The sequence below is a fragment of the Eubalaena glacialis genome, chromosome 11, assembly GCF_028564815.1.
Source record: "Eubalaena glacialis isolate mEubGla1 chromosome 11, mEubGla1.1.hap2.+ XY, whole genome shotgun sequence".
Classification (NCBI taxonomy): domain Eukaryota; kingdom Metazoa; phylum Chordata; class Mammalia; order Artiodactyla; family Balaenidae; genus Eubalaena; species Eubalaena glacialis.
Window position 1 is genome coordinate 2,009,405 of NC_083726.1, and position 10,566 is coordinate 2,019,970.

The following is a 10,566-nucleotide window of genomic DNA, read 5'->3' on the forward strand; positions in this document are numbered from 1 at the left end:
ATGGGGTTGGACTAAACTCTTTCAGTTCTGATATTCTTTGAGTCTTTTATTTTATTTGTGGGTAAAATTAGATGAGAAGAAAGCCACCTCTGTGTAACAGTCACTCCTGAAAGAAAAGGCAAATTAAATTCTTCCTATGAGCCTCTGTCGCCTTTCATGTAAGAAGAAATAAAATCTGTACAGAGCGTTTCCTCCCCAGGACCAGACCTGCATGCTGAGAAGAAGGCCTCATCCACTCACTGAGCAAGTCTCAGCACCTGCAGGATGGCGTCTAGGCTGGGAGTGAATTAGGGTGTGTGTGTGTGTGTGTGTGTGTGTGCGTGCGCGCGCACAGGTGTGACTGTGTGTCTGTGTGCAGGTGGGCACGTCGTGTGCGCGTGGAGGGTCCAGACCTCGGGGGAGGACGGGTACCTGACACCTACGGCAGACGACCCAGAGGAGGAAACCAGAGGACCGGGCTTGGTGTTTTCTATTCAGCAGGAGAGAAACACAAACATTCCAGGTGTTTGTAGGTTAAAGCTGGGAGACTAACCCATTTTGCGTAAAAAGAGTAAAAATGCAAAGGATATGCACAGGTCCATGTGCAGACATCGAGTCAGCGGAAAAGAAGCCTGGCTCAGTGAGGCCTCCCCGAGCCCATGGGAGACCAGCCCGCCAGCTCTGCTGCCCTGAGTCTCCTGCAATCGCGGGCTGGGAGCCCAGACTCCACGCACTCTGGGCAGGGCCTGCCCGGAAGCATCCCAGGGGAGGGATTTGGGGAGGCGGCTCCTACCAGGAAGACGAGAGCAGAAGAAGGTCCCAGCTGCTCGTGGCATCTGTTCAGTGGTTCTGGATGGGGCTCTGCTGGGGACCAGGATCAGGACACTCAGAGCAGCTGGGTGAAGGGCTGGGGGTTTATAAGGAATGAGCGTGGGGGGCACACCTATCTGATTCCCTTTACTGCATCCCCTCATCCCCCAGGACTCTGGGGACATCTATTTGTGTTCTGGGGGCATCCTGAATTGCAGGACCACCTGCTGTGGGGCTGGGTGTCATAGGGGCCGTGTCCCGCCACGTCAGGGGCTGCTTTCAGACTCTCATCTGTGTTTCCATTCCAGGGGTCAAAGCTCTCCTGGCCTGAGTCCCTCCTGACGCCCTAAAATCCGACTTCTGTCTCTTCTCCGGGGTCTTCCATCTCCCCCGCCTCCACCCTGGGGGCTCCAGGGAACCTCACGACCACCTGGTCCAGCCCGTAGCCCCGAGGCCCTGGCTTGCTGCCCACCTCTCCCCCATCAGTTCCTCATCCTCTGTCCCCTCACAGCCGCCCTCCCATGTGCCCACGTCACACTCGGCCACCAGCTCCAGTCTTGGGCCGGTCCTTTCTCCTCCTTGATTCTCAAATCCCTCCCATCAGAGCCGGGAAGGGCCTCCAGGGGTGCTCAGGGCCCCTCACGGCGCAGCTTCCTGATGCTTCTCCTCTTCAGGAGGGAGGTTATTTTTGTGAAGTGCATCTGCAGAACACATCTGTTAATTTTCTGTATTTGTTTATCCACAGTAGAAATTCGAACTGGTAACTGTTTCACATGGCAGCTCACAAATGAACAGGAGGAAACCACACAACAGAAGGACTCAGAGAAGATGAGAGCTAATGTCATCACGCAGGCAAGCGGGCAGCCGGAGACAGGTGGGGACGGAGGGAGGAGGTTGCAGAGGAGAGGGCGAGTGCTGAGATGCAGGCGAGGGAGCGGCGTGTGGACACGGGGAGGGGGGACACAAAAAGCCCCTGGCTGGATTCCGTGCCCCTGGTTTTACAGAGCTTGAGGCCCCAAGGGAGGAAGGGGCTTGAGTCCTCTTCACCCCAGGCTTAGCTCCAATGGAGCCAGAGGCCATCACATGGCTCAGCTTCCCCTCCCAGCCCCCGGGGTGACAAGGACTTGGTGAGGATGGAGGATGAGCTTGTGGCCAGTAGGTTCCCGAGGGTGAAGACGGCCAGTAGGGCCTGAGTGCACACCCCCTGGATGAGGGGGGAGGCACCCAGAACACACCCACCTCACGTCTCAGCTCGGGCAGCAATGGCCAAATGCATTATGGGGGCTGACCTTGAGCAGACACATGTGCCCACAGCTCAGAGGCTGAAGCCCAGACTCAGTGCTGGGGAGGGCCCTGGTCCCATTGCCTTCTCACCGTGTCCCCTCATGCAGAGAGAGAGGAGGATCTGTCATCTCATTCTTTTCTTTTCTCATTCTTGTGGGACACAAGACACTAATCCCATTGTGGGGGCCTCATGACCTAGTCACTGCCCAAGGACCACCCCCTCCTGATACCATCCCACTGGGGGAGTTAGGGCTTCAACATAGGAATTTGGGGCACGAACTTTCAGTCTATAAAAGACCCAGAAAGTGCTGGTGTCATCTCAGATAATCCCCGTCCTAACCCTGTGAAGGGCATTGTCACCTCATCTTACAGAGAAGACACAGAGGCTCGGGAGGGAAAGCTGTGTGTGTGTGAGTGTGCAAACACACATGTGTGCACATGTGTGAGTGTGTGCACACGTGCGACCAGAGCTGACTTTTCCTTGGGACGAAAGGGGCAGGCCTGTGAGACATCTGAACATAACACCAGAAGGGAGAGGGGAGGCAGGAGACGAGCCTTAGAGCTTGGTGACTTTGCCCAGGGGTACCTGGCAACTTCTGGAGACAGTTTGGGGTGTTCCACCCCGGGGCAGGGTGCTGCTGGACTACTGGAGCGCAGTGGGGCCGGCCAGGGACGCTGTACACCCCGGGGAGGTGCTGCTTCGCACCCTGCAGTGGGCGGGGTGACCCTGCCAACAGCCCTTCAAGCCGGCTCCAGATGTCGGTGCAGTTGAGACCCCGTTACCTGGTTACCTGAGAGGAGCCGGGACCCCGCAGGAGGAGCTGTGGGTGGCAGTTGAGCCCCCAAAGGATGTCTCTGTACAGAGCTGCCCATCTTCAGAGTTAAATTCCAAGAAGCCCTGTCATTCTGAGATTAATGGTGAGTGGGTAATTTTTTTCCCTTTCTTTCTCGTTTTTTAACTTCAGATGATTGAAGTTGAGGGAAGGACCACCCAGCGATCCCTGGGATCTAGAGACAAGGAAGCTGGGATGGGGGCGATGGGACCACCCTCTCTGAGCCACAGAGCAAGAGCGGGAGATGGGGCAGGGGAGGGAGGAGGAGGTGAAAGCCCACCACTGAGGTCCTCCCTGCCCTTGCCCTTGGGGTGTGGAAGGGACCCAGGGGTCATTTCACTGAGCCTCCCTAGTCCCCAACAAGAGAGTGAGCTGCAGAGACACCCACGGGCCCCATCCTTCTCTGGACACCGGCTCTGTAGCGGGGGTGGTGCTACTTCATTCTGTGACAGCCCTGCAGAACCTTCTCGTGGGATGACCCCAAGTCACCCAGCCAAGGAGCAGGCATCGGCCCTACCAGGATCCCAGTTTACCCCGTGCGGGGCCGGGACAGCGACGGTCTGCTTTCCCAGCACCGTCTTGTCCAGCTGACACGGTGTCTGACTTCCAAGTGGGTCCCTGGGTCCTGCAGCACCGGGTGGGTGCATCCCTGCCCACAGCCCCACGCCTGCCTGGTCCTCTGCAGTCGGGTGCCCAGAGCAACAGCTTTCTCTGTGCTTGGCCTTTGTCCTGTCTCCCTGGGCAAGGGGCTCAGGGAGGGAAGAGTGATGGGCGGGCTGGAAAAGCAGCTGGGACTGGGTGTGGGGCACAGGGCCTTGTCTTCCTCGGAAGGACTGCCCCACAGAACACCCCAGACGGAGCTTGGACAGTCTGGAGGCTGAAAGTGCAAGATCCAGGTGTCGCAGGGCTGTTTCCTCCTGACCTCTCTCCTGGGCTTGTAGACGCTGACTCCTCCCTGTGTCCTCACATGGTCGTCCTTCTGTGTGTGTCTGTGTTCTGATCTCCTCTTCTTACAAGGACCCCCATCAGAGGATTAGGACCCACATGACCTCACTGTAACCTAATTATGTCTTCAAAGGCTCGTCTCCAAATACAGCCATATTCTGAGGCCCTGGGGGTTAGGACTCGAGTCTATGGATTTAGAGGGTCGCACTTCAGCCATATCAGGACCTGAAGGCTGAGTAGCTTGAAGGATCAGGGACCAGTGATGCTCTGAGAAGGAGGATGTGGACACTGGTCCAGCTTTGCTGGCTGTGGGCAGAGGAGGATGGTCTAGGGCTGGGAAACAGCAGGGCCCATCTCCGCCTGAACACAGGGTGGAGGGTGGCCTGGAGGCCTGGGAGCTTCCTAGGAGGAGTGGGAGGCTGAGAGGAGGAAACATGGGTCCGGCTTGCCCTCCCTGAGGGCCCTGGGGGTCCCAGCCCTTCAGGGGAAGCTTCAACCCTGGCTCTTTCCAGGAGCCTGGAGGGAAACCTGAGCTATGATTATTCCATTAGCGCTCAGGACTTGGTCTCTCCAACAGCACACTATTTGTGTGTGTGTGATAACAGTCATGGAATTACCAGATTGTAATATTATATTTGGCCCCTGTAGAGATTCCATTATCCATTTACATAAACAAATGACACAGACTCATTAAGTTATTAATATCTTACAGAGGCACAATCACCCTGTTTACATCTTTGAAGAGATTTACAAATAATACAACCATAAATCCCTCTGGAACCGAGCGAACTCAGAAATGAGGAGGGGGCTTCCCGGGGCTTCTTTCTAGAAAGAAGCTCATGCTCTCGACCAGAACTTTCCTGACGAGCTGCAAAACATTCCTGCAAACTGCTTCTCTGCCGTGTTGATTGTGATGGTGCTTTGTCCCCAGTTTTTGATGGAGTCAAGCCCTGTCCTTTCCAATGGATTGGTGTGTTTGGTGGACCAGCTCTTTTGTTAGATTTGAATTTGTAGCCAAAGTGTGGACGCGTCCAAGTGAGCCCTCCACCAAAAAAGGTAAAATGTGTGCTTCTAAGGCAGGCTGAGGGATCCTGCATGGACAGAAAGGCAGAGCAGGGCAAGAGAAAGAGGAAAAGGGAGGAGGTTGGGTCCACACAGAGATCAGGAGAGGGCGCCTGGGGGCGTATCCGGGTGTGGGAATGCCAGCTCAGGGCTCCTGTTAGCAATGTTCTGGTTTAAGCATTGTTCCGGGGTGAAGGTTTAACCCACCTGGGTAGCACAATTCCCCCACGTTCTTGAAATGCCCTTTGGTCCACAAACACCAGGTCGGTCGATCGAAGGTCCGTCTCACCTTGACGCTTTCTCGGGACTCCTAGGATTATGTTGCCACGTGACCCTAAAAGGCAGAGTGCAGGTGTGTGTTTGGCGAGAGGGCCTCTGAACGTTGATGCAGCTTCTCTTCCAAGAGCAAGGAAGGGCACTGTTCTACCGTCTTGCTAGGGTCAGAGAATAACTTTAACAAAGAACACACTTTGGTTGGTTTTTAATTGAGTATGGGTCTCTCATTCACAGCCTTTAACAGACGGTTTCTAAAAACCATCTGTCCCTGAGCCCTTTCACACTTTCCAGCCACCCCTTCCCACCAGCCTGGACCCAGTTTACCTGGGGGCAGACAAGGGCGGCAGTGAAGCTCGAGGGACAGGGGGATTTGGACAGACTCCCGAGCCTGGCTCTTTCTCAGCTTGCCTTTCCTTGCTCTGTAAATTCCATGGGAAAATGTTTCTCTGCCCACATCCCTTAGAGCTGCTCCGATGAAGCTGATCACGGCTGCTCTCTGCTCCTGAGATGTGCCTATCGGACTTCCCAAAGCCACACAAGCCTCAAGCTGCGGGGTGAGGGCTCTGGATCCCAGGAGAGGTCTCCTCTAGGCTCTGTGGCTTTTCGGGGCCGCTGCTCCCATGCGGGGCAAGTTCCCAGTAGACAGGAAGCCTTTGCTGTGCCGAGGTGAGGTCTGTCTGTCTCTGCCCACCTGCCTCTCCCCGCTCCATCCTTCTTCCCCCGCCTCTGCTCGGTCCTTCTTCCTTCCTTCCCACCTACATGTGTTGTTTTTTCTTTTAAAAAGGCCCGATGCCATCTTCCTCACCCCATTGCCAGGGTCTTTTGACTCATCTTTTCCATTTCCTTAAGTGAATTATGGTCGAAACAATAATTTCCCACCTTATTGAATCTCTCCAGCTAAGTGTCTGTTATTCGCTGACAGAGGGTTTTCCAGGCATGTGGCCCATCCCCGCAGGCTGCCCTGGCTCCGTGGGGGACTTCCGACTCTCTGGGCTGCTTCCCGCCAGGACAAAGATGCTCTGCAGAACAGACTCGCGTGCAGAGAGGCGCTGAGTGAGTGCGAGGAGGTCAGGAAAAACGATCCACGTTTTACCCTCTCTGGCTTGCTTGCACCCAGAGAACATTCTTCAGAGATTAAAAAACAAACCAAAACAAAGCAACAGAGTGGCTGGAGCATTTTGCACACTTGAGACGCAGCCGCAGAATTTAGGACCGAGGCTAGCGGGGAGCTGCCGGGGGATGATCCTCACCTCCAGGGTGTCAGCGATGACACCCAGCCCATCTATCTTCCTGCTTACTCACAGCCTAAATTTAATTATGCAAACCTGATCTCGGGTCTTAATTAAATTTTAAAAAATATGGCCTGTTCTCTCTGGCAACAAAGCAGTAACATTTCCACCCCATTTCCCTGGTGAACAGCATCTGGGGAGCAGGTCCCGGGAGGTGTTTGAATGCAGATCACCGCCAGGATGGTCCTCCTCATCTTCCTGCTGGGTCTGGCCCTCTGACTGGCACGGCCATGCACACACCTTTCGACAGGAGCCCGCAAATCAGAGAGGGGAGCCCAGCGAACCCTTGCTGTTTGTCAGTTTAATATCCTAGAACAAACAGCCTGAATCTGTCAACAGCCATTATGCGGAATCATATTGTGTTTCCTTTCCTATAAATCCAGCTCATTACCCTGCCTGACGGGTGTGGGCCCGTCGCTCCTGTTTGCTATGTTGTTCTCAGTTCCACCGATGCCCCCTCCCAAAGGAACATGCTGGTGGGGGCCAGGTCGTCCCAGATCTCAGTCCTGGGCAGCTCCTCCCAGACCCCAGCCCCTCTCTGGGCCTGGGTGGAATTTTGGGGGAAGGAATCCCAGGCCACAGCAAGGCTCTGGGGCACACATCTGCCCACCCCGCCCCACCTGCTACCTGGCCAGGTAGCTCCAGGGCCCCAGCTCTTCCACGTGGCGGCCTCGTCATGTTCACATGAGGCCATCCTGTGTCCCTCCTGCTTTCCAAGGCTGCTGCAATGTGTGCCGGGACCTGCCATGCTATGATGCCACACCCACAGCTGTCAGACTCCCACCCCCTTGGCTCATGGCCCAGACAAGGTGCTGGGTGGCATTTGGACACAGAAAAGAGAGCCCTGTGGGGACAAAGTACAGGGCCGCTGGTGCAGTCTTGGGAACAGGGCAAAGCCCTGAGATGCTTCTGTGGTCACAAAAGAGACACCTGGTTCATGGGGTCTGTCGGCACGGGGGGCGGGGAACGTGAGGATGGAGCAGCAAGGGTGGCCCTGATGTCCCCACGGTGACAGTCATGGGAGCCGCTTCACTGACCTGACACACACCAGGAACTCACACTCACACACCAGGAACTCACACTCACAAACTAGGAACTCACACACACACACCAGGAACTCACACACTCACACCGGGAACTCACACACTCACACACCTGGAACTCACACTCACACACCAGGAACTCACACACTCGGAACTCACACACTCACACCAGGAACTCACACACCAAGAACTCACACACTCACACACCAGGAACTCACACACTCACACACCTGGAACTCACACTCACACACCAGGAATTCACACACACACACCAGGAACTCACACACTCACATATCAGGAACTCACACACACACACACACACACCTGGAACTCACACTCACACACCAGGAACTCAAACTCACAAACTCACAAACCAGGAACTCACACACTCACACCAGGAACTCACACACACACACCAGGAACTCACACACTCACACTGGGAACTCACACTCACACACCAGGAACTCACACACCCACACCGGGAACTCACACACTCACACACCAGGAACTCACACACTCACACCGGGAACTCACACTCACACACCAGGAACTCACACACTCACACCAGGAACTCACACTCACACACCGGGAACTCACACAGTCACACCAGGAACTCACACTTACACACCGGGAACTCACACACTCACACACCAGGAACTCACACACTCACACACCAGGAACTCACACTTACACACCGGGAACTCACACACTCACACACCAGGAACTCACACACTCACACACCAGGAACTCACACTCACACACCAGGAACACACACACTCACACCAGGAACTCACACTCACACCGGGAACTCACACACTCACACACCAGGAACTCACACACTCACACACCAGGAACTCACACTCACACACCAGGAACACACACACTCACACCAGGAACTCACACTCACACCGGGAACTCACACACTCACACACCAGGAACTCACACACTCACACACCAGGAACTCACACTCACACACCAGGAACACACACACTCACACCAGGAACTCACACTCACACACCAGGAACTCACACACCCACACCTGGAACTCACACTCACACACCAGGAACTCACACACTCACACACCAGGAACTCACACACTCACACCAGGAACTCACACACCCACACCTGGAACTCACACTCACACACCAGGAACTCACACACTCACACACCAGGAACTCACACTCACACACCAGGAACACACACACTCACACCAGGAACTCACACTCACACACCAGGAACTCACACACTCACACCAGCTGGATAAGTAACAGCTGAGGGCAGGTGGACCCGCCCGGAGGCACGAAGTCCGCTCCCCGCTCTGCTGAACCTCAGTCCTGCTCCTGTTTGTTCTGCGGCTGTGGAAGCGCCACCTCTTCTTTATGAAACAGAAAACAGACCAGCGAGAGATGGAAAGTCTTACACTGCACTGTCTCACCCTGCATGCTGCCTCGTGCCGTGTCCTGATTTTCCCAGGGCCTGCGTGATGCTGGCACTCACTTGGCTCCCTGGAGAAACGACCCAGGGTCAGCGGGCAGCTCTTCAGGCCTCCAAGCACAGCAGCAGGCATGGCCCCCACCTGCCCTCCGGGAGCCGGCTGCCCCCTGAAAGATGCCCATGTTCCCATCCTCAGAACCTGGGAACAAGTCTCTATGCACGGCAAAAGGGGCTTTGATGGGTGAATGGGCTAAGGATCTGAGATGGGGGGGGACCCTGGACTCTCTCGGGGGCCCTAAATGTAACCACAAGTGTTCTTGTCACAGGGAGGCAGGAGAGTCATCAGAGAAGGAGGCATGATGATGGAAGAGGCAGGAAAAAGGGCCATGGGGCAAGGTGCCACCAGCCAATGAAAGCGGGTGGCCTCTGAAGCTGGAAAAGGAGGGTGCAAAGAAAAGTGTTTCCTTCTCTGCACCGGCTGGAGCTCCCGGCACTCCCGACAGGCACCACGTGTGTGGGTTTCCACACCGCGCGATCCTGACACTAACAGGAGTGAGCACAGAGCCCCAGGTTAAGATTGTCACCTGTGAGGAAATTGTATGGAATGCCTTGAGAATCACTTTCACGAAACGAATGATCAATGGATGCAATTTCTTTATCTTCCTCATTCCTCTTCACAGGCGGAAGTTAAATTCAGTATAATTCTACTAAAGAAAATATGAAAGATGTAAGCTAAGACAGTCAGATTTAGGGGGAAGATTGTTACCTTCTTTGCTAGCGAGCTGTGTTACCTCTGTAATAGCAGGTGGGAGTCATGATCCGGCCATGTTAGAGCTCATTCCTCATCCAGTGGGGTAACAGAGGAATTTGTCTTTAAAGTTAAAGAGACTCTCATATATACAGAGTGTATAGCTGATTAAAAATTTCAACTGTCAATTGAAATATTTCTTTTCCCTAGTGCTAACAGTAGTTCAATCTCAAAGAAAAAAAACAAAACAAAACAAAACTGTTGACACACACAGCTTAAAAAATTTTTTTTAAGAAATAAAGTAATTCTGTTGTTAGAAATAATTAGAGTACTGAATGTGCTTTTTGGATCAAAGAGAAGAAATATTCAGTACAAGAAAATCAAGATAATGTGTGATCTTATTTCAGAGTGAATATTTCAAACAAGGATGATGCAACAAAATGTAATAAAGTGTTATAAGTTAAAACTATTAAATTCTGGAAAATATTTCCCCAATGAGTGCAAATATTAAGATAATTATTAAAATGTTCAAAATAAATTGTATGAAGTAATAACATGACAGAAAACAATGCATTTAAAATATATATGTAAAAGAAAGTAAACCATGTGCATTTCATGCCATGGAAAAGAATACCAACATATATACCAATAAAATAATAAAATGAATTATTTTGGAATTAGAAAGATTGGACCTCATATTTATAAAGAAAATGAGGAATTTGTAATATCCAAGAGAAGAATGTAATGATGTAGAACACATCAAATAAAAACTAAAAATACTAAAAACAAAATAAAAGGTTGTCACCTGTGCTTCTCACCTGCCGGCTGCACATCGGAGGGTCCCATGATCTCCTCCTTGGGGT